This window comes from Protopterus annectens, chromosome 3.part1 (genome assembly GCF_019279795.1).
Source record: "Protopterus annectens isolate FY-2018-M chromosome 3.part1, PAN1.0, whole genome shotgun sequence".
NCBI classification, from domain to species: domain Eukaryota; kingdom Metazoa; phylum Chordata; order Ceratodontiformes; family Protopteridae; genus Protopterus; species Protopterus annectens.
Window position 1 is genome coordinate 864,997,617 of NC_056732.1, and position 26,083 is coordinate 865,023,699.

The following is a 26,083-nucleotide window of genomic DNA, read 5'->3' on the forward strand; positions in this document are numbered from 1 at the left end:
TGTGTTATAACATTTAAATCTTAAGCAGTTCACCAAAGAAGGGATGGTTATTGTGTATGTGGGGTTTGGGGTGGGTAATGATGGCTAATGTAATCTACCCTGGGGATTGTGGAGTTAGAGTGGGGGAATGATGGTATGGACTTACACCCCAGCGACCACTTCTGTGCCACTGCTCGACAGTGGCACAGGTAAATAACATACTCAACTGTTGTCATGCTTGACTGTGTATTCTTTACCATTCATAACTATGTAATACTTTGTAGACACCGGTCACCACAGATGGCTACCATGGTGTGCTAAAAGACATTACACATGTGTATGCCTGGCTACAGGGTAGTCACACACACAAACACGCACACACTTGCCAGTATTGTGCATACACGTCTTGCCTATGTAAAGGTAACTAGTACAGTGGTATGCAGTTGGGGTATGTGCCACAAAATACATACAATTACACTTACTCTGATTCCACTTCTGAGCTGGGTGACATCACAGGACAGATTACTTGCAGTGGGGAGGGAGGAAGAGAGAGGTTTAGCAGTTGACAAGGATGAAGGCCAGTGCAAAAGGAGGTATCTCTTTGGAATGCAGCAAAGCCCAAGGTCATGAGAGGATGCAGACACAAATACACAAACACAACCACATTCAGCCATTTGCTGACACACACACATCGGGCATTTGTTGACATACACACACAAACATACTCAGACATTTGGTGACAGACACACTAACACACACACACAGTTACGAGTGGTGGGATCAGAACTCCTGCCTATCTACAGATCAGTATTACAGTACTACGCAGTTAAGAAATGTGTCACAGAAATTACACATTCCAAGGCAGTCAGACTTCCCTTCTAAGATTGAGGACAACAACAGGGAGACTGACAGTCATGAAGTTCATAGCTGTAAACCTGTGTGTTTAAAGTAGGTATTCATTACAACCTGTATGCACAAACAAGACACATCATCTGCAGGTAGGCCTGAGAGGTATAGTTGTAGCACAACAGGAACCTAAATTGGAGTATGGCCATCTGTGGAATAGACAACTACTATCACTATACAGGGTTACAGTGGGCATGCTCATACACTTAGTAGCACAGGGCCATTTGGGATGCACTATGACTACAACTACACAAGGTTATACTGGGCATGCTCATACACTTAGTAACAAAGGGCTTGTTGGATGCACTGACTCAAATTACACAAGGTGGCAGTGAGTATGCTCATACACTTAGTAGCACAGGACTGTTTGGGATGCACTCCAATTCTAACCACAGAAGGCCACAGTGTGCATGCTCATACACTTACATGTACAGAACACTTTGTAATGGACTCCTATTATAAACACACATGTTTACAGTGATGTACATCTTACCTGTCAGTATATATGCACATCATACCGGTTTACTACCTGATACCTGTATGTGGCCCGTAAATGATATATCTGTGTCTGTGCTGTGTGATACACATGCATACATGTACAAGAAGTACTGACATATATATGTTAAATATACACATTCATGCATGTGTGGACATGACAGACAATAGGTTACCTGGGTCACACAGGTGGATGCTGCCTTCAGCATGTGTCAAACACCTTGCTGCCCTGAAAGGCATACATTGATAGCAGGTTGTGGACAGTGGCATTATACATGGAACAGTGGCATGTGCAAGCATAATGTGTGAGCCACATTGTGTAATGGTACTGAGGTGCAGGTGTCAAGATGCCCTCTCCCGACTGTGTTAGTAGTTGTCATTATTGGCAGAACTGCTACCCTAATTATAGCTCACATTGGTCATATACACAATTTTTGCTGCTGTCCGTCACCTTACATGAGGCATTTGCTACCAAGCACATTACTGCCACTCGCAGTGATGTCATGGTATGAGTGGCAACTGCTAGACCAAAACAATGAGCCAGTGTCCTGCTGTTATTATGAGGTTGTCCAGTATCTGTCATTCCGGGCTGTCATGGCCGAATGACAAGCCTTTAACACAGAGCACATGCATCCATGTTTCACGTATGTGTGTGGATTATACCTAGGTCTCATTTACCCATATAGCCGCATTCCAAGGAAATGTCCTACACCCAGAATTAACACCCTGACACCTACAAGACAATTGCACTGAATCCTTATGCTAACCAGTCCTAGATCTGTGGCTTTAGAAATCCATTTGCTCAATGTAGAACCTACAATGGGGAATACTGACATCTGTGCAGTGAGGAACACCTGGCTGAAGGCTCTGTAATGCACAATTGCACTACCCCCATATAACTCAGATCCAGACATGTGGGCCATAACAGTGGTATGGACCATTCCAGGTGGTGGTGTACACATATTCATAAAGGCTACTCACATGTAAAGACCACTACTCTGACATAACACATCACAGATGAGTTAGGTACAGGTGGCAGTGGCAAATGCTGCATTCTAGGTTGTATCCTCATATACATCCACCACCTTGTCCCCAGACTACCAACACACATCCATATGTGGTATGACATAGTATGGTAGACCACCAGATAACTCTCGATTGGTGGACTGTACCTAGACCTACATCAACTGTGCAAAGTACCCATGCACAGACACAGCTGCATAATGTGTTATACAATGCTATAATACCACTGTTTGTAACCAGCTCAGTTGTACACATACCAGGGTCCCTCAGATGTTGTCAGCATTAACATGGTCGACTGTTGCTGTACACCAGTAAACAACACCCTCATGGTTGGATATGACCTAACTGTACCTGCCCTGGATATGTACATCCCACACTCATACAACATAAATGACATTACCATAGCTGTTGTTATCCTTTCTACATACAGGTGGCTACAGTCATTACACACATGCACATGGCAGATAGCATGCTAACAGTACATAAGGTTTTATATCTATGCTAACAGAGGTAATATTTCCTCTCTACTGGTCACCCATGACACCCATCATATCATACAACACCCCATGTGGCATGTATGTCTTTTGACATGTCCACCTAATGCAATACCTACAAACATACCCAAACAACAGGATCATAAGACCTACACAAGGCCTGTATTGACAGACTCAGGGAAATCCAGCTATGCTCTGTATGTTCCTGAGTAGTCACAGGTGATATGTTTATGATATGTACAGCCATGTGTGGCCACAGCTCCTACATATACCCCATGTCAACAATTGCAAGCCATGCATGCTGTGTGCTGTCTGGACATTAGCCTTAGTACCACAATAGCCAGTACATGCTGGGGTGAGATGTTTACAAGCCACAGACCTCGCACATGCTTGAATGAGTGTACTGCCTTGCTCTAACAGAGCACATTGCTGGCACTCTTCCAGTAAACATGAGGTGTGTGTGTCAAATATGATGTGCTCACTGTTGGCCATTACAGTGCCCTGACTTCACCATGGCACTGTCAAGTAACAGTCTGTAGGAGCATGACATGGAATAATGCTGTGTGTGTCTCGCTGATATGTGCTGTTGTCATATATGTACACTTGGCTACTCAGTGAAGGTGGTGTTGTCCTACCAGTACATGAATACAACATCCATTATGGTGTAATGCTCGGCTATGTTTCACACATGGCGAGGGGATGGTGTGGAATGTGTCCTCTTGACCTGCTAGTGCACTTACTGATGTAGGCCGCATATGTGTACATGTATTGATGTTTGTGTAGATTCCATGTGTGTGCAGTGTCTGATGTCTGAAGGTGACTATTGTCTTAGTACTTCATGCTGTTGCAATGCAGCTTCAACATTGCCAACTGTATATGGTGATATACTCTAAGTACAGTAAGCCGTACATGAGGTATGGACAGATATTTGGACATGACTATTAAGTGGTGGGGCTTCTTTGCAGATGAATGATTACTGAGGACAGCTCACTGGTGTGTTACAACCAGTCCTACAATAACCTGTGTAACTGCTAAGGTCAGGTTTTGTTAATTGAAGTGAAAGACAGATGATGTAGAATGCTGTAAGGGTGACACTGAAGGCAAAACTCATGACACCTGTAACAGTAATACCTCCCCTGTGCATATATTGTGCATATATCAGCACAGTTGGCAAAGGAAAGAGTCTGTAAGCTTTGTACCAGATGCAATAGTGCTGTACTTCTGTAATACCTATGGTGAGATAGGCAGATGTTTGATTCACAGTACTGGCACATGTGGGTGTGTGTGTGTCCATATATGTCACATATGGTTGGGAATACATCCCACATGTTATCACTTTCCTGAATACTGTTGTTGACATCAGTACAGTGTGAAGTGTAGAAAGAAAGGCATAGGGTAAAGTGTCTGTATGTGTGTGACATAGGTGTATATCTTTATGAATGCCACAGTGTGTGTGTGTGTGTGTGTGTGTGTGTGTGTGTGTGTGTGTGTGTGTGTGTGTGTGTGTGTGTGTGTGTCTATGGCTGTCTGGTCCCTGGAGTAAGGCTGTATTTTACCATAATGAAATGTTAATGCCCCCTCCCCCCATCCACTTAATGCAGTCTAGCATCCCTGTTGATATCATCAATCGTAGACGGGCATTCTAACAGCCTGTTAACATGTACACCCTGGGGTGTGACCTGTTGTTACATAGCCTACTGATGGAACCCCCTCCCCACATACACTCACTGCACTGTAGTATCCCTGTCAATGTCCTTGATCTTAGGCCATTCCAACTACCTGTACATGTGTAATCTCTGTGGCACATCTTGTAATTGTGTAGTACTATAATGATGATATGCACATTGGCAAGGGTTCTCATCTGAACACTGGCAACTGTGTGTGTATGTGTCAGAGTGTGTGTCACTGTGTCTGTGAATTCCTGAGTGTGTGGGTGTGTCTGTGTTTGCATGCTGTCATGGCAGTGGGTATTACTGCTTCCCAATGAGAAGCTACTATTTCCAATGGCCTTTACCCTTGTCATCCGGCATACCACTCTTTTACCTCCGCCCCGCTCCAGGTAACTAAACCTGTGATGTCACCCACTATGGATGTGATGGCTCTGAACACAGTAGCTTACTACACAGCTATCATGCTCTTGGATCATTAGAACAGTAAACATAATTTAAACATGGGAGAATATAACTGTGATGTGGAAGCTACAAAGTGCATGTAGGTATTGTCATACTGACCTGTGGGTAGTGAACATGTACATATGGGACACTAATCGCAAACACCAACATCCCCCGGCACATGCAACTACACCTGAAAGAGGAAGGCAGAATGTCAAGATCAACATGCTGTTAGTGTTGTTACACATGATACATACTGTCAAATGTACAAAATGCATTCTAATACTGTAATACATGGTATGTCTGCTGCCTGTCAACACTACTCAACAATATTAATCTACAATTGTCTCCCTAGTATGTTCACCCTGTTCATCAGACCATATGAGCATGTCCCTGCACCAATGGTGTGGATGACAGGGATGCGGCACAGGCATCATATGCACAGGGTGATAATGTTTTCCAGAGGACTAGGCTGTCCATTGCATGACATCATGTGTGTGTGTTAGGGCCTGTGATATCATTGGGCATGCATGTATGTTATGTGTGTGTGTGTTGAGGTGCCCTACATTTGTTTCCAGTGTGTGTGTATGCATGCACACAGGTCTGGCATGTGGCTGGCCTACACAGGGGTATTATTGACAGCTGCAGACTGTACAAGGCAGGTTTCACAGTTCACGGTGTCTGGCCATGGCCACGTGACCTGCGCCTGCAAGGGATTGCACGGGCACTACCAGGCAGAGGTCCAGATTGGGTACTGTCTGATGACACATGTCCACTGGAATCATGTCCCTGTTGGGACCATCTAGGACCATGTGCACATGGCCTGATGTGTCCTTGTGTTGACTGCACAACACCAGCTGCACTGCTGCTGCTACCGCCACTATGATAGTGGGCATGTGCAGTAGCATGTTCATGTAGATGTTCAACTGGTGATGTAGTTGACCTACGTCCACATGCCCGATGCCTCACTCCCACCAGATGGTCAAGCACAAACATTCAATGCTCGAGGATTGACATGCCACAGTCAAGGACTCCCACTATGTCACCCAATTGTCTATCCAAAATATCTACAAGATGATGGTGAGCATTTGCAAGTGCCTGGATGTTGGCAGTTAATGAACAGACAGCAGCCCACTGAAGCCCCAGACCTTCTCTGTTGTGCCATTCAGCACGTGTCTGTGTCTCCATTACAGCCCAAAACATGTGTCTGGTGACTCCAGCTGATGTGCTTTGTCTCGCAGGGGCATGTTGGCCAGTGGTCCTCCTACTAGCAGCGCTGGGCACATGCCTGTGTGAGACATCACCAGTCAGTTGACTGGGAATTTGGTGTGCAGGCACACCTTCCATAGTTTCCACACTTCCCTGTTTCATGCTACCACCCACCAACTGTCCTTCCTCTATGGCCAGTGGCGATGGGGTATGTGTAGGCAGGGGAACTGTGTGCAAGGATGAGGGCGAGACAGGTGGAATGGCAACCAATGGCACAGATTCAGCCCCTGACAACCCTGCCTGTGCCTCAATCATACTATCATCATCACTGCTATAGTCCGTAGGGGCACTAACATGAGGTGGACCGCAGGAGGGCAACGCACCTACATCAACACTTGTGAGGGGAAGACAAAAACTGTACATTACAAATTATACCAGACACACACAGACAGACAGAATGACAGACCGATACACAGACACATAGACACACAAGCTACATGCAGGTGATATGGCAGATGGTATTCAGCTTAGACAATTATAGTTTCAGCTTAGACAATTATAGTGGTAGTTATCATACATCCCTGAGTTTCACACAACAACATGCATGTGTTATAGGAGACAGCATGCACCTTACACAATTATAGTGGTGGTTAGCATACATACCTGTATTGCACCATTTGTGTTAGTAGCCTATACCCCATACCTGCAACACAATGCATGCACTTTGCACTGTTGCACCACACTGTCATTGTGTGTGCAACATACACCACATGTTAACAGATCATCACTGACCTTTGTACATCTGCCACTAATGTTTTGTGTTGGCCACCTCCCCTATGTGTGAGGACATGAGAAGTAGGGTATGTCAACTGCATACTATGTTTGCATGAGTCCTAGCTTACATATCTCCCCCAAAGCAGTGCATGTTTGTTCAACATTATTCCATCTACCACTGAGCTGAGTCTAGACATTGTGCATGTGGCTGTACACACATGTGTGACATGGCCGCCCCTACTTTGCAATGGTTCCACAGACCAGCACAGGTTTACAGTACACCGGACTGCTGTGTGGCGTATGACCTTGCCAATCACATGTAGTATGAAATGTCTTCTGCTGACGTGTTAAATGACATGCATACATGTGTAACACAATGGTGTCCTTTCCAATCTACAGTACGGTAAAGGTGTCCCAATGCAGGGAGGTGTTATACTAACATGGGTCTTCAGCTAATGCAATGATGTCTGTCCACCCTACAAATATGCAGGGACATACTGCACATTGAACTGATGTGCATAGCCATTGCAGAGCATCATGTGGCTTCGCAATTGCTATACAGCGTGAGCAACTGATACAGTTCATAGCCATGACAATGTTCACATACAATACATATCTAATGTGGAATGTGACCCACGTCACTGAGGTGTATACACACTAAACCCTAATGTGGAATGTGTGACACAGGTCACAGAAGGGTATACAGATGACACCCCTGCACATCTGCAACCATATTACTGATGCCTGGCAACTATGCCCAAACATGGCTATCTTAGCAGTACTCTATGTCCCACATGCCATCTGTGTACCTCACACACATGAGGAGCAGGCATGACAGTGATGTCTGACACCAGCTAGGTGAATGTACTGTATCTGTGGCGTGATGTGGTTGTATGTGTATGTTGTGCAACACATGTATGTATTTGGATACTGTATAGGAGAATGCTTTCATGTCGTGACACACTCAAGATGTCCAAGACATGTTATGTGGTGGTTTCATGTTATGCCTATACAAGCTGTGCAGAGGCCTGTATGATATTTAGTGTTTCACATCTGCAATATCACCATTACACAAAGGCCATAGTTGTATTGTGTTGAGCCATTGTACAACAGGGTGTACACACATGTACATCACTTCTACTGTATGTGTTGCTTCATGTCTCTGGCCATCCTCCATGGCCATGTTTACACATGTTCTGTCCAATGGTTTTGATGGCCATCTTATTTCACATGTCAGTGTTATCTCATATGACATAGTCCCATAGATGTCATATGCTCCACTGAGGACAGGGTTATGCAGACAAAGGGTGGTATGTATGGGATGTGAGACATGTTTTGCAGGATAGTTGAGTAGTGTTGCAGTCAGCTCACTACATGTCATGGACATGTCAGATAGCACATGACACTGTGTGACATTAATATCTAGTGTATAATCCACAAGGGTGTATACTGTGGGCCGGTCATACTCCAGCTCCAACACATTTAGAGTGTGTGCACACATATGCTCTCTGTACAGTACTGTTCGTATTCCCAACATGTGTAATGCTGATATGTAGTACCTGTCCCTACAGTGGAACACACCTCCACCATTGTATTCATTGTTGTCCACACATCTGACAATGACTGTTTGGAAGGTTTAGTGCAGGTGTTTCATATAGTCTTCAATTGTTTCACATGGGTAAACACTGTGATGCATTGCAGGTCTGACCAGTGTCCATTAACAAGACCACCATACATTATGTGTACATGTGTTATGGCAGATATCATGCAATTAATATGTTCTGTGCATTATCAAGCCTGGTAAATAATAACAATCTCACCTGACAAAGGCTGCTGTCACTGCAAAATGCCAGAGGTACCTAAACAGGAGTATCACAGCAGTAAGATAATTATCCACACCTGTGTGATAGCTACAGGGTGCAATGTCCATGTTAGCACATTAGCCAGTACAATACTTTATACTATGGAGTATGCACATCTGTGCATACATAGAGTAGCAGACTATAGTATGTGGCATGTGTGCATACATGCCTTGCATATGATGTTACATTACATATTGTACAGTAACACATGTAACTATGTGAAATATAGTTGTGTTATATGTGCAGTAGTGACTTACCAGGCAACTCCAAGCTCGGTGGTTGAGAGCCACCCATCTCCACAATACCAGCTAAAGCTTGTAGATGGAGGTCTGCAGGTGTTCCCAGGTTGGCCAGTAGCTCCTAGGTATGTGTGAGTGTGGGCTGGGTGAGTGGCCCCCCACCTGTTCCATCTTGTTCCCTGGCAATTACATTAGCACAATGTTTTGCCCATCTTATGAGGTCAGTGCAGTGTCAGCACACCTGCTGATAGGTGCAATTGTGACTGCCAACATCATTTACCCTCCTGCAGAGTTCCTCCCACAGGGCATTCTGCTGCTGTGCATCCTGTGACACATGGCTGAAGAGTGTTGCATGGTTGTTGAGGAGGTATGGGACGAGGACTTCATCCTCCAAATGGCTGTATGCCATCAGTCTGTTACGCGGCATACCTGGAAGACATAATGATGGAGACAGGTCACAGTAACTCACAGAGAAGTACAGCAGTACAGCTGAACATACATGTGTATCACATTTATTAAGATTACAAATATGTCTTTGCAAATCTACATGACACTAACACCACTGACATGTATAAGTCACTCACATTTGACACTTACTGGTGATGTGATGTTATCACCATATATGTTTGTGTCATGTGATGACATTGCTCATACACCATGTGGATGTTGTCTTGACGTGGGCATACCTATTTGCATGTACTGGTGTCTTTGCCTATCAGCACATGGCTGGATGTGTTCACATTAATGCAATCAACCTTAATGCTGTGTATATGTCAAATATATAGTCATACATAGCCGTTAGGGACATGACCTGTGACCCTGCAGATTTACAAGCATGTATGTGTTTTGCCATATACATCTACATGGCACTGTACAGCTGTGTAGCATCCTGCCATGTATTGCCTGTGTTTCACATGTGTAACACATGGGACAATAGCTAGCCTGATGGTATTTGCAGGGTTGGATATCAACTATAGCATGTATGGTCATAGTGATCTAGTAGGCTATATGCCCTGGGCCATTTATGAGCCTAGGCAGACAGGTTACCTAGCTGTAGGCAACAGACAGGTAAGTTTCAGTGGCCAGTTCAAGCAGTGCCACAGAACTGATCCACAGAGTTGCTGATATACTTGGCATGTGGTCATCATACCATGTCACAGTGAGGGGTGACGTGCATCTTCGCTGGACAGGGATGCATAGTATGGCAAGAGTATGTCATGTGTATGGGACAGAGATCTGTCAGGCATGTTGTGATCCTTGTTCTAGAAAGGTGGATGTCCATGAAGTATGAGTTTATTTGGGATCAGGATGTGTTAAGTCTAGCATGTCCAACACCTCTGGGTTGGACATGGCTTTATTCAGGGGTAGGTTGCATGCTACATAGTGCAGCTAGGGATTGGGAAGGGCAGTGTAGGCCATGTACACATGGGCAATAACCCTTAAAGGAAATATGTGATCTATTATGGGTCACATGGGTGTTGAGAATGGCTGAGCAATTATCTCTATATTCCTGGATGGCACCTTGTCATGATTAGGGGTGCCACATATGACTACCTGTCTGGTGTGGTGAAGTAACTATCAAAGGAAAGAGTACTGTCCAGCTGCATTCCATACACACAGTTGCCATTATGTTGACCGCTGCCTAGGTGGTAGTTCATGGGTACAGGGTTTGTAACATAGGGGATGACAATGCAATACTTAGCTGTCAGATTGTGGCCATACGTCACACACCACACATCTGACACACAAAGGCCCTTCTATATGTTGAACGCAGCACACATTGAGTCAACTATTGCTCCTGGTTCATAGTCATTTGAAAACATCAATAGGCTAATGCCTTCAGTGTTATTCTGTGTGGTATAGACAACAAAGAAGGGGAGTACCAGGAATGAACCCTGTATTACTGTGGCTGGCACTGGTTTGATGTGTGTGTATTAGTCTGACACCTTCTGTAGTGTTGGTTCTACCAGCAGTCCAGTTGCCATCCACTCCTGTGACATAGGAATATACACCTAGTTTACTGAGTGTAGCTGGAACACAGTATAGGTGATGGTGTCCTACGACCTGGCAAGGTCATGATATGCAGTGTGAATCAACCCTACTGTCATCTACATCTATACCGAGTACATCAAATGCATTGCTCATGGTTCATGGCCTTACAGACCAGACTCAGCAGGGTAGTTGTGCACTATTTCCCATTATCAATGGTGTTTCCCCCTTTGTGGGGTGTGATAACTGTTGCTGTGTACCATTCGGTGTGTACACAACCTGACATGGAGCTATGATTGAACATGATGTTTATGTGGAATAGCAAAATGTTCTTACATTTGTGTAGGATACACCCTGGGATGTTGACAGGTCCCATAAAAGCTGTATGTATGGATTTAGAGAGTGCAGCTTGTACCTGCATAGTCATTATTACAGGGGGCCCTGTAGTGTACATAGATATATTACTAAGTGTACCTGTTGGGGGGGGGTGGGAGTGGATTTAGGTTCTCCAAGGCCCTATCTGGATGAACGGGTACTATTTCTGTAGATGCAGTACTTCCCATGCCATAGTGCTGTGCAGCATGATAGGTCTTGCCGTTGCCATTACAATTAATGACACAGCTATAGAATGCTCTGTGCTTGGCCTCATAATATGTGGCTGATTAGTTTCACATAGGCTTTGTGTGGTTTTATATGGTGTATCTGCATCTTACTGAGGCTGACCAGGGATCACCTACAATCATGTGTGTTCACTCTTGCAACAGTTACTACCTTCTGTGATACAGTTTAAAGCATGGTACCTCCAGTTTGCCTTCTTGTTTGTGTTGGGTTGAATCCTGGTTCTGTTTCAATGACACAATCACTGCACATATGTGACTGCTTAAGGTTCATTTGTGTAGGATTCAGCATTTGCACATGCATTGTCCATCTGCATGGATGCCATAACAGTCACCACTCTGCTCTTAGGAAACATAACATTGCCAGTGAAGACTAACTATGTGTAGCATACTGTTAGCCCTGTTTGTGTGACTACTGTGATACAGGTCAGTGGGGTCAATGGAATCCAACATGCATTGAGCGCAGGTGTTGGTACATGAGGAGTCTTCCCAGTTCATAATGGAATAGTTGAGAGTAGCCATTATTATGGTTCTGTCTCAGACCTAATCTTCCCTATTACAGCACATTATGACAGTTGGGAAATCCGCAGCCTGGTGGGTGATCTGTCTCAACGTGCAATTTCAATTCCACTTTGGCACAAAGGTAGTTGCTCAGCATAATGCATCTGAAGTTATGCAAGTGCAACTAGCATGGGGGTGTACTGGTGGGTGATCTGTCGCAAGGTGCAATTTGAAATCCACTTTGGCACAAAGGTAGTTGCTCAACATAATGCATCTGAAGTTATGCAAGTTCAACTAGCGTGGGGGTCTACATATCCTTCAGGAACACCTGTGGGCCATGTGTTCTAATAAAGGATAATGGGCAAGAGGTGAGGTATGTGTTAAAACATGGTCATGCAAGTGTGCTCTCTGGAGCATTGAAACATGTCTCAGCCACTGCACAGATATGTTCTCCATGTTAGGTATTGACATATGTGTGTCAGTATAGTGTTTCTGACATGTATCATTGTGCAGCGAGACCCGCAGTTTATTGCTTGGCTGTCCCTGTAACAGCAGTGGACCTTCACTTGAACTGTGCATGATGAAGGCACTATAGGGGAAGCATGAGCCCTCGGCAGTATCCAGATTCCTAGGGGTGACAGGTGCAGGCCCTGTCTGGCAAAATATCATGGTCTGTCAACCATGTTATCCCAGGCAGACAGATACTGGATACCCTTTGACTTGCACCACTACACTAGACAATTGTGGAATACAATCCTTTTGTCCCTGTACTGCAGTATCATTCTGGCCAATGACAGAATGCTACCCAGGCCTTGGGACATACCTGCATGAGCTACAAGACCTGACAGTTCCTACATGTGTTTCCATGCAGTCCAGGCTACTGCATCACAGGTTCTGCACAACAGCATGTGCCAGAGCCATGTGTATAGTTCAAAATGTGGTCTGAGTGTATGGGTATGTGGCTAATCATGGCAGACAGGCAGCTGACAGTAATTATGTCCTCGTATAGGCTGGTGTGTAACATAGTGCTAGAGTTTGCATTCACAAATGAGTACTGTTGGGCATGTTTCCAGTCACGTGTTCTGTGTGTTTCAGTGTCTGTCTCTTCCTGTTTGGGGGTCACTTTTTTAGCCAGAAGTGTCTGTGAATGTGTGATTTCTGGTAGTGTGTGTGGGTGTTCTTACTGTGTTCTGGTAAGGGTATGTGTTGGTTGTGTTGATGAGCTGCATGTGTTAACCTACACCTCATGACTGTCCAGTCCAGTCATGGCTGTAGACTGGGCTGCCTTCCAGCTTACTCCTGTAGCTGCATCCCAAACAATGTGTGGGGCATGGTGTTAGGTGGGTTTGACAGTGTACATGGTATAGAGATTACATTCCCCCAGGATGGCCACATACGCAAAGCTGACATTAGTAAACACCAGTTGCTGACTAGTGGACATGCCTGTATGAGCATTCAGTACTACAAGTAACAAGTACTGTATTTAGTTTACATATTGCTTATAAAGATGTCTTAGACAGTGATGCTCACATGTAAATATTTGTGTTATGGACGTGACAACACTGGCTATTATGGAAACATTGTAGCTACCTTTAGCAGCAATCCTCCTCTGAGGAGCACATCACATCCTGTTAGTTGATTACAGATGATGCAAGTGTCTACAGGTCTGTTTCCTTCTCTGGGTATATACTCACAAATCCACCAGGACTATGAGCTCTGTTGGGGACAGACACCCACTCTCCAAACAGAGTCATGTAACAGTAGACTCTGATGCCACTATCAACATGATCAGGATATAATCAGATAGTGTGAGACATCACCTATGAAGTGACTATTAAACATGGGCAGCTGTCTCCTACATCTTACACTAATACTGCAGATGTTACACTGGAGTTAAAGATGATATGCAACCTGTTTAATTACCAGTTCTGTGCACTACCTTACATACAGTATGTGCAAGCGGCTGTTAGGTTGGCAATGAGAGGTTGGGCTACACAAACATGGTAGTTCAACCAGTGTGTCTCTTCTCTCAATATCTACTCTATGTAGGTGTGCACATAGCCATTTGGCCCAGCCATGTAACAAGGGTCACTACACATTTGCATAACATGTACACATGCACAGCTGTTATTGCTTGCAAACAATACTAGAGAGGTCCAGCCCTGTAACAAGGGTCACTACACATTTGCATAACATGTACACATGCACAGCTGTTATTGCTTGCAAACGATACTAGAGAGGTGGATATTACATGTGTTATGTGCATGGATAGTTACCTGGCTCTTCCAATTATCTTTGCTATCATGCTGCTGAACTGTCAGATAAATACTAATGATATGTATCCTGTTATTGAGTAATGTAATTGCCAATAGACATAACTACTGTTTGCATAACATAACAGAACTGCTATGTAGAATAGAATAGAATACAGATTTGCCTAAAATACTGTACATTGCACAGTTATTGGCACAATATCCCACAATGCACACCATATTTGCATGGTAATCCCACCTTTAACATGTTTATCTTATTTATACACCCATACATATGTTGACTGTTACAATATATCGACATATACTATCCCCTGTTATAGCACATATTGTTGGACCAATCCTGACACTGACAGTGGCTGGAAGCAAATTGGTGGGTTCCAAGCCCATATCATCCCTTGTGGTGTATGCGGAGTTTGCCATGTGACCTACAGCAGTACACACATAGAATACTACAAGCACTACTACTGCTCATCAATACATCGCTACAAGATAGCTATTTCCACTATATGCATTGATTACACTGTAATTCTTACAGTACAGGTACTACATACACAGATATACTACATGTTATACATATCTTTTTAGCAATCGGAGGTGGTATTGACTAGTATAATACTCGTTTTTGGTTCATCTTTCATTGTTTTGTACTGTCCTACAGGTAGATACAGATGGTTTGAATGTGTGACAAGGCAACCTTTTAAAGTTACAGATCAGTAACATGTGCTATCCCGATAACCAGTTGGTGTTCCTAAGTAACTAATTACATGCACATCAGCTGCGCTGCTACTGCCTTAGCCAATAAAATGGCTACAGTGGAGTATAACGTATACAGCGTTGTCCCTTTGCCTTACTTGTGAGGAAGACAGTGTGGAACTGTTGTTTGGACTCTATTGCAACAGCTGTATGGAGATGAACAGTAATATATTGTGTGTAATGCCTAGAGGATTTGGTCTAAATGCGAGTACTGCTGTTATATTGCTGAACATTCCTACTTGTGCAGGGTTTGTCTGTACCTAATGCATCTGCAGATGTTTCAGCCTGGCCAGGTTGTTTGACCAGTTCAAGGCTGCATAGTTATGCATATAATATTAGGGGGTTTACAGTGTGCTTACCAGACATATTTAGTTTGGTGTTACTGTGTATCATACTGTGCTTGATAATTAGTACTCGGTAACACTTCCTGGTGGACAAAACTTTCAACCCTCTGAAACGGGATTAGTTCATACAAACCCTGTTGCATCAGCAGCTGTTCAATTGTATAACAGCAACTATTTCACATAGGGCCATGTTAGTGTGTCTGTGTCCAGGTATGTTAAGGTTTCAGCAGATGTTGTACAGTAGTTGAATAATTGGTTATGGTATGACAGTATGCATTGATGTAATTATTTTGGTTGTGGGGTAAATGTTGGTGGGTGTACACACCACATGCAGGTGTGTAGGAACCCCTTTTATACAACGTCTATATGTGTGTGGGTGTTCTTTCTCTATGTGAACACCTATCCCTTAGTGGACTAATACTATGGTAATTGCAGGCTGATTCATTAAGGCACTATTAAATGCTTCCTGTATAGCATGCAGGTACTGTTAGTCATTGAATCCTTTTGGCAATACATCGGAATTTAATAAAGTTTTGCAAAATGAAAGCTGTCTGTGTATTTCTGTCATGGATATTTGCAGTCTTTGCAGTTGCGTTGGTGACTGTGCCCATAGAACATATTTTAATAATGTATTGGCATATACTCTTCATATGTTATGTTCATATTGTTTGAGGGGGGGCGGAATGTGTGATTGCTACGGTCCATGTTATACTCAGATATGAACACTTTGGATGCTGTCTATAGACATGTATGTATGTGTGTGTGTATATATATATATATATATATATATATATATATATATGTATATATATATATATATATATATATATATATATATATATATGTAGATATATATATATATATATACACACACACACACACACACACACACACACACACACACACACACACATATATATATATATATATATATATATATATATATATATATATATATGTGTGTGTGTGTGTGTGTGTGTATATATATATATATATATATATATATATATATATTATTGTACACATTTATCTGTACCTCCATAGATGTGTAGATGTTTTTAACCTATCTATATATCTACATATATATGTAGACCTGTATATATCGGCATGTTTATAAGCATACACCTTTTAATTGGGTACATGGCAGGTTGTCCTATTTCAACACATTCCTCCCTTTTGTGTTTTAACCCATCTGCATAGGTACATCCCAGGTAACTTAGTGTTAGGTTACTCTGAGAATGGAGTACATAGTTGCGGGTTCTAATCCTGGAAGGTGTTATTATTTTACCTCACAGACTAGGCACTGCTAGGGGAAATTGTGAATAACGCACATTTACACGGCTGTAAGCAGGTTTGCCTGTGGTCTGCACGATGTTAAGCAAAGGTTAAACCTGTGAAGCACTTCTCCATTTACCGTGTTTCAATGCCGTTTACCGTCACGCAAACCCATGGAAACCTGTTTACAACTGCTTAAGAGTGCTTTAATCCACTTGCATCCAACAGCCCTTATTCTGGCCCTCAAAATAACCTAACAGCCCTTGAACCCAGGACCATGAACACCACAGTCATTGACTTTACAACTAAGGCATCTGAGACATGTACACATGTTATGGTGTTTAGACTATACATTGTACTACAGACATTGCTCACTACTGAAAACAAATGTTACAGTCAGTTGGTGTGCATATGTCTGATACATGTTAGTGCTCATATGTTTGTGAAATTAGGTGTTGGAATGTGACATAACAGGGTGTATTATGAATGAGAAAGGTTCTTGTTTTGTGTCCTTTTTATATTGTCCCCATACTCCATGTATACCCCTCCAGTTCACTTATTGGACATCCGATCCAGGCCTTCCTTGATGCATGATTGCATTACCCATCATTCCTCCCCCACCACAATCTTCACATACACAACAACCACCCCTTCCATGGTGAATTAGGTTAATATTGACTGTTATAATACCAGAGCTGCATGTGTTTTGTGTACACTCCAATTCCTTTGGAGTACTTCTGTGTCACGAAATGTGTTCATAGATGTTTATATATATGGCTATTGATGTAACTGTATAATATATATATATATATATATATATATATATATATATATATATATATATATATATATATATATATATATATATATATATATATATATATATATATATATATATATATATATATATATATATATATATATATATATATATATATATATATATATATATATATATATATATATATATGTGTGTGTGCGGACATCACTGACATGTATATATATATATATATATATATATATATATATATATTTCATATTAATTTGTAACAGTAATGCATATGTAGACTGGAATGTGTTGGTTCACAAATTACAGTACATTACAATGTACTGTACATATGTACACAAAGTGACTGTCCCATTTGTGATCATTACGGTGAAATGCATATTGCATAAGGTGTAGTCTCTAGACTATGAAGCATGTATACACCTCGGATGGCTTAGTGGTAAGTCCCATGACTATAGTGTGCATGGTCCAGGGTTCAACACCTGCGATGCTTTACAAATGTTTTTTACTCCAGAATAAAGCTCATTTAAGCAGTTGTAAGCATGTTTAAAAGTGTTTGTGTGACATTATAACAGCTGTTAAACAAACTTTGTAACATATAACCTGTGCGAGCAAACATGGCCACATCCGCTAACTACTCAGTATATATACATGTCAGTGAAGTAACATCTCACTGTGTGCTGACATAACATTACATTCTCTGTTGACCATATTCTCCAGCACACATGGGTTTATATGGGTGTTTCAAATGTTTATTATACAGATGATTATTACCTATATATGCAAGCTGTGGTTAAGGTATACTTTTGAACATGATAAACATCACTGCCTTTATCGGGATTGGAACCATGAATGCACAGATACTATGCGAATGCTGTGCCCATTACACTGTTGACATTAACGTTGCTTCCGCCTATTTCCTATTTAGATGATTTCTATGTGTAAGCTAGGCTAAGCAAAGGGCGGAGGCCCCCAAACTCACTGAGCTTCACGTACTCTTGAAATAACAACATATAACAAATGTACTGTGAGACAATACATTACATTCCTAACTACATTAGGCATAGCCCCTCACTGACACACTTCTAGGGAAACCTTGTTGTGTCAATGGGTAACAGAATATACACCCCTGGGATCATGTGTCCCAGAACCATATAGCCAGGGGGTGGGGGCGCCTGTCCAGTTTGATAGCTGCGAGACCTGGTGGGGGAATTGAATGGTATTGAATTGTCACATTAACATGCCCTCTTTAGATCACTAAGTGCCCCTATCACTCTCCACAACCCCAGTCTTCAACAGCTTCCAGCAACTCTACTTGGAATTGCTTCATTGGCTATGCTTGACAGAGGCTCAGTTACTTCATCAATGGTGCGGGGAAAGCCAACACACTGTAGCTATGCTTCTAATTGCCTTTGGGCAGATAGGTAATAGGCTATCTGTGAACCTCTTAAGTGCAGGCCATCACAGCCATAATATGTGAATAAACAGACCTTCAGATCACAATATACAGTGAGAAATCACCATGTAGTCAGGAAACAGTTATGTACAGCAAAAACATACAGAACACTGATACTTAGTCACTCCAAAAGCCTATATTGGAAGCTAGAAGACTTGTATAAGTTTAAGGCTTTCTATTGCTTACCAGTAGGTTACCTACAGGAGAGATGAAAAACAGGCACAGATGGGGAACATGCATGCAACAATACCATATCGGCCTATGTGTTAGCCTTAGGCTTTGGAATACTGGCCAAGGCTATTGGCATTCCCATGGTGCCTTATTTAGGAGAATCTTGATGGTGAATACCAGCTCTGTAAACAGCACAATAGCAGATTCAATGAGGGTTATGCTACTCAACAGCAGGGGTTGTGATCACAACATGCTTGCACTCACAGCACTCCTCAGGATGGACAACATCAACATCTGTGCAGTAATTGAGATTTGTCTGAAGGCTCCTGAGAGCACCCATACCACACATTTCAGCCATAGAACATGGACTGACAGACATGGAGGGGCTGTATCCATATTCATCCGGGATACCTACACCTCCAGGTTAGTGGGGCAGCATGATACCTCTGAGATCATCCATGTGCAGCTAACATCAGCCACAACTGTAATGTAAACTGTGGCCTGCTACGGATCACCCTCCATGACCCAGGGCCACCACTTCACCGACCTGGAGACAGTGGAGAATATTACATTCCTAACGCGCACTGTGGCATTGGTCAGTGTCAACTACCATACTATTAACTGGGAAACTTACTCCAGTACTCACTTGCAGGCCCAGCGCTTCCTGGAATTTGTCACCTCATATGCCCTGTATCAGGTGGTAACCTCCCTAACGTGGGGTGGAAACTACTAGACGTGGTCATCACCAACATGGGCAACAGGTGCACCACAGCAGAGGTTAACCGGTCACTGGTTAGATCTGACCATGAACTATTCACTGTTTCCACACCCAAGCATCTCCCTCACCCATGGATACCACAGTGTATACCTTTCCTACAGCTAAATTTACACTACTAGTGACAGGGTGGGGGTTTTCGCAGCCCCCATGCTAAGAGGAAATACTGCTCAAGATACAGACAGATTTACAAATGCAGTCTATAAGCACCTACACGGATGTATGGATCGTGCCATCACTGGTAAACCAAGACTCACTCCTCCTAGACAAGGACACTGGTCTGGTGGACCTCTTCAATAAACAGGCTATACTACACAAGTAGGGCAGTGTTCCAGACAAACAGCAAATCCCACGAAGGGCAGACATTCGTGACCACTATTAATAAGATAAGTAGGTCCCTCATGACATCATCCAAGGGTAACATCAGCAGGAGAATATGCAAGGATTCGAAAGATAACCACAAAGCCTTTTTTGGCTATGTCAAGGATCTACATTGTGACACACAGATTTGCACTGTGCCGGTGAAATATAGCACAAAATATGCTGACTCTACTGATGTTGCCAACATCCTTGCAGATACATTCAGTGCATACTTCACCCTGTAAAGAGCCTACAACACTACCTGAAAGGTACAGTATCCCACACATCAGAGACACACAGGTGGAAATGGCCCTCTCTAACAGCAGAACACGACATCAATGGAGGCAGATGTTGTCCCAGACTTCATCTTGCAAACTGTACAAGACAACCTGCCCCCCACCTAATTAAGCATTCCTACCTCATCCTCTCCACAGGCTACATGCCCATACAATGGCGCGTGGCAATGGTTATTCCACTCAATCAAGGTGGAATCACAACTGACAATGGTAACTACCACCCCATAAGCCTGACTAGCCTGGTCTGCAATGGTATGGTTCACATCCTCATGGCACTCATTAACAAAGATATTGGTAACCTCCGAACACGTGACTCAACCCAGGTCTGCTTGGTTGAGTGCAGTTCATGCCTATTGAACCTGTTTGACGCCTTACATACAGTCACCAAGAAGTTAGATGACGGAGGAGGTGGTTCACACATACTACCTGGACCTCGCCAAGGCTTTTGACACCATGGCCCACTCGGGTATTATTGATAATCACACCAGCCTGTACATACACCCATACATCACAGGTTGGGTTGCCAACGAGCTTACACACAGAACCCACATGGTACGACTAGCGGTCTCCAGGTCCAACTCTTGACCATCCATGACTGGTCTCCCACAGGACTCAGTCTTGGGAGCCCTACTGTTTGGCATATACATCTCAGAGGTATAGGCAAACACAGGTGGACTACGGCAGACCATGTTTGGCAATGACTGTGAACTGGGAGCCATGACTGATAGTCCAGCTGACACAGACATCCCTCAAGAGGCCTCACAGAGAACATCACAGGGTGTCAATGTCATGGCCTCCAGCCAAGTGCCACTAACTGCATGGTCATTCCATTGTGGAATTGGCACCCACATATTAACACATAAGTGGCAGCCACTTTAATATGGATGAGGTAATGGGGTATCTGGGGACTAAAGTAGATAGTGATCTCCCCTTTGACAATTGTATCTCCACAATAGTTAGGACATCCTTCTATGTAGGCCATCTGATTACTAAAGGATTCCCATCTAGACATACTGGGGTTATAGTGCCCCTTTACTCATCACTCATCAGTCCCATCATAGGGTATAATAACCCATGTGGGATGTACCTCAGAAGAAACTTCCAACAGCTGGGAGGTCCACGAATGTACCGCGCCAAGGGGAAGACTGGCCTCCAACATACGGCCTATGCAGCCAGACTGAATAAACTCCTGCTTTACTCAGTGGCATCTCGTTTATCCAGAGATGATCTCTGCTGGCCAACACAGCCATGTTGAACTCAGGCTTGATGGATATGCTCCACCTATGGGAATCCATGTCACAGGGAGCCACACACTGTAGTGAGCTGAACCTTGCCACAACAATAACTGGAAGATGCTGGAGGGACAGCTTCCTGTCACAGACACTCCCCATACTTAGGAACAACATTCCTAACTACATTATACAGAGCCCCTCACTAATATTCTGCAAGAGAAACCTTAAAGAGTGGATGGGGAACAGCAGAGGCACCCCAGGGATCCCACCATTGGCTCTGCTCCACAGAGGGACAGTTAATGAATCAATGGGGTGGCAAAAGCTGACACGTTTTGGCTGGGCTTATGAATGGCCTCTGGCAGTTGGCCAAGTACCTACCTATGAATCTATACATACAGTATCTGCATATGCTGATAGCTTAATTTACTGTTCATGTGTTGACTTACCTTATGCCAATGGCAGTTGTGTGTGCAATAGTTGAGGGCTGCCTATGTTGGATGCACATAGTAGACTGCCTATACATGACAATTTACAGGTAGTCTTGTGTGTGTGCCATCCATTTTTACTGTGTGTGCAGGTGGAGGAAGGTGTCAGTCCCTAGGTGCCTACACTGTCAGTGTGTGTGCTATACTTTCCCTCTTTGCCAAGGCATGGGCATACTGGGCATGCCTCCATCTGCCTACTGGGGCTGGCTCAGGGTGTCCGTGGTCTGAGTACCTCTGTGCCTGTGGGGCCCTTGGCAATGGGGGTGAGCTGTAAGAGCCTTCACTATTCTGTCCCTGCTGCAGCTGTTTTCACAGGACCATATTGTATAGCATGACACACACTATGAAGATGTGGCCACATGTGCCTGGAGAGTACTGCAAGGCTCCACCAGATATGTCCAAGCAATGGAACTGTGATTTCAGCATCCCAAAGACATGCTCTATGATGATTCTGGTTTGTGCGTGTGCCTCATTATGGCATTCCTGCATGGGTGTGTGTGCATTTCTGATGGGAGTCATCATCCACGGTTCCAGTGCATAGCCAGCATCCCCCACCAAGTGGCCATTTGGGATGTCCCCCCTGGCAAATAACTGATACAGCTGTGAGGCATGCCAGATGTGGGAGTGGTGATAGCTTCCAGGGCTGCCAGCACACACATCCATGATAATGGCCTGGGCATTGCACATGACCTAGCAGTTGATGGAGGGGTATTCCTTGTGGTTTATGTAGTGCCTACCCTACTCACCGGGTGGTGACTTGATGTGTATGTGCGTGCATTCTGTTGCAGCCAGTACCCTTCAGGTACTCTGCCACAAGGCGGAAGAGACGCATATTGCTGGCCAACTCCTCCTGTATTCGGGGGAAGTATATGTGCTCATTGGCATGCGGTAACATTGCATCCAGGAGTTGGAGTAGTACCCTGGATGCTGATGCCTGTGAGATCCCCATGATATCCCCAGTTGGTCTTTGAAAGGTACCTGTAGCTGGTATTCTCAGGCTTACACATACCTTCGTATCCACTGGGATGTGTTCACCTCTGTTTGTTCTGGCTCTGAGGTGTGGCCGGCACAGCTCCACAATTTGCTGTAGGATGTCCCTGTCCACCCTGTAATGCTCTACTATCTCCAGATCATGTAGCCCCTGGTAGGTTACCCTGGGTCTGAACTCTCTCCTCCTCCTCTGGTGCCTGAGGTGGTCGTGTGCATTATCCTCCACACCACCTTCAGTCTCCAACACATGCTGGTGGATCAAAGCTATGGCAGCCCCTAACATGTACATAATAAAAGTTCCCCATCTGTATACACCACTGGTGCAGAGTGTATGGGAATACACAAATGTGTGTGAGATGCTTTCACACTTTATAGTATTGTGTTATGACTGCTGCTGATGTCAGTGGGTGTGTATGAGCTATTCCAGCTGCAGCGTGTCTTAATTATGGGTTTTGCAATGAGTACTGCAAGTGTGGGGCCTTTACTGTGGATATCTACTTGTCTGCTTTGATTAATCTGTTGCCCTTTAATTCACTTTTAGACCTGGATCTCCTCCCATTATCAGGCATGCATCCATCTGCCGTCTTTCTTGTTTTGTACTTTCCCTACCCAGTCATGGCAAAATGTGCCTTGTAGCTGATATACTGCAAATCGGCTTTGTTCTGCTTTAACACTTTACTGTTTTCTTTGCAGTACAGCCCCTCCCCTTTCCTGTTCTGCAGGTAACTGCTTGCAGCCTTGTTAGCTGTTGTCAATGGCCCACTGTAGGCTCCTAGGTGTTAATTAGTCATTTGTACTCCAATTTCACTGCTGCAGCATTTCCTTATTTCTTTCTTATATTCTTCCTGTTTCAGCTGCAGTGCGTGCCGTGCATACCCTTTTACCGGGTTTACGTGCGTTTTCATCTCTGTTCACATGCATACTCGGTTACCTTGTGTAGTCTCAGCTAAGCATAGCTATGGCCAATTCGACACACCCCTATCCTGCAGCTTTGCCTAGCTAGGAGCAAACCGGTTTAGCAATGCTCCAATGTGCGTACAGCAATGGCGACACACCCCTCTCTTGATGTCATCTTTATCTCAAGGGCACACCTCGGTGTTATAACACTACGCTGTGAGGTGCATCCTTACACCAGCGGGGAATCTGCGATTCACTATTACTCCTCTCATTTATGGCATTGCCTACTAATTCCTAGCCACTGCTCATAACACTGTCACTGCCCCTTAGCAACCCTTGCGCTATAAGTATTGTGTAGCATGCCTGCCATTGACAATTATGGGGAAATCGTGATATGTGTTTCATTGCGGTTTTATTCTATATTTTTATATATTCCTTACGATCCTCTTTGCGCACCACTGTCCTGCGCTTCCACGTCGTGATAGTGTGACTATATATATTATATGTTGATTTTATATTTTGTCAATTTTTTTTATGCCAATGGCTATATATTTAGCCATTGGCATATAATAACAGTATAATACATGTGTTTGGTCGGCTGTCATGTCTCTGATTTTATGTTTGCAAAAATGTAAACCATTTTCTACAGTTTACATTTCTGCATGCTTACACTATGCCTGCACCACTTCCTGAATCGCTACATACCTTTATTTGCATGCTATACTGCTGCACATGGGGTAATTAGCATACAATGCTCTGGAGTTGTGCGAGCATAGCATATGCAGTTAGTGCACGTGGAAACAGCTCGTACCTGAATCGCTCAGTGGCCATATTTGGTGTTAGAACGCCGATGCTACGCCTGCACCTGGCGCAAGCTTCATGAATCCCAGGGATGGTCTCACACAAAAATCTACTCCAGCAACTGACAGCAGTAGGTTGCTCAACAACCTCCACACAATGGTTTAGTAGTTACTTAACCAATAGACAACAGTGTGTAAAATGGCTAGGCTGCCTATCAGAAAACCAGACCAACAAAACAGGAGTTCCACAGGGGTCCATCCCAGGACCTTTCCTTTTTAATATATTCATTAATAACCTTCACCTGTCATCATAGCATTTTAATTCAATACGCCGATGATTCAACTATTATCACCTCCTCTGAAAATATCCTTGATCTACTGAAAAAAACACAGAGTACATTTACCTCTATAGAGTCATGGCTATACAATGCACAACTATTGCTTAATCCTAACAAAACCAAACTGTTACTTTTTTCTCCCCAAACCAACATACCAGACTTCAAAATATACTCCCATAATAGTATTGACATTGAAATTGTTAATAATGCCAAACTATTAGGAGTCACCATAGATAACACGCTCTCATATGACTAACATATCCTTAATGCCATAAAAAAACTCACTTCAAACTAGGAACTCTCTACAGACAAAAACACTTCCTGGACCCACGCTCTAAAAAAACTCCTATCTTATCCCTTCCCTTCTCTACGGTGCTCCCATATTCCAATATCCGCTAACCTTCATGACTTTCTCAAATCTAAAGTTCAGTCTTGTTACTATAAAATTGAAACATTCACCACTAATTCACCCTACTGTACTCATCACTGCAACTCTCTCAAGGAACTAAACTGGTTAGAATTCCCCCATTATCTCAACTACCTACAACTAACTACAGCACATAAAATAATATGTAAACCTGATAGCTGTCCAGTCTTAAAAGGCATCCTCCTCATCTACTGTCCCACTGGAAATCTCTGCTCAATTAATAAG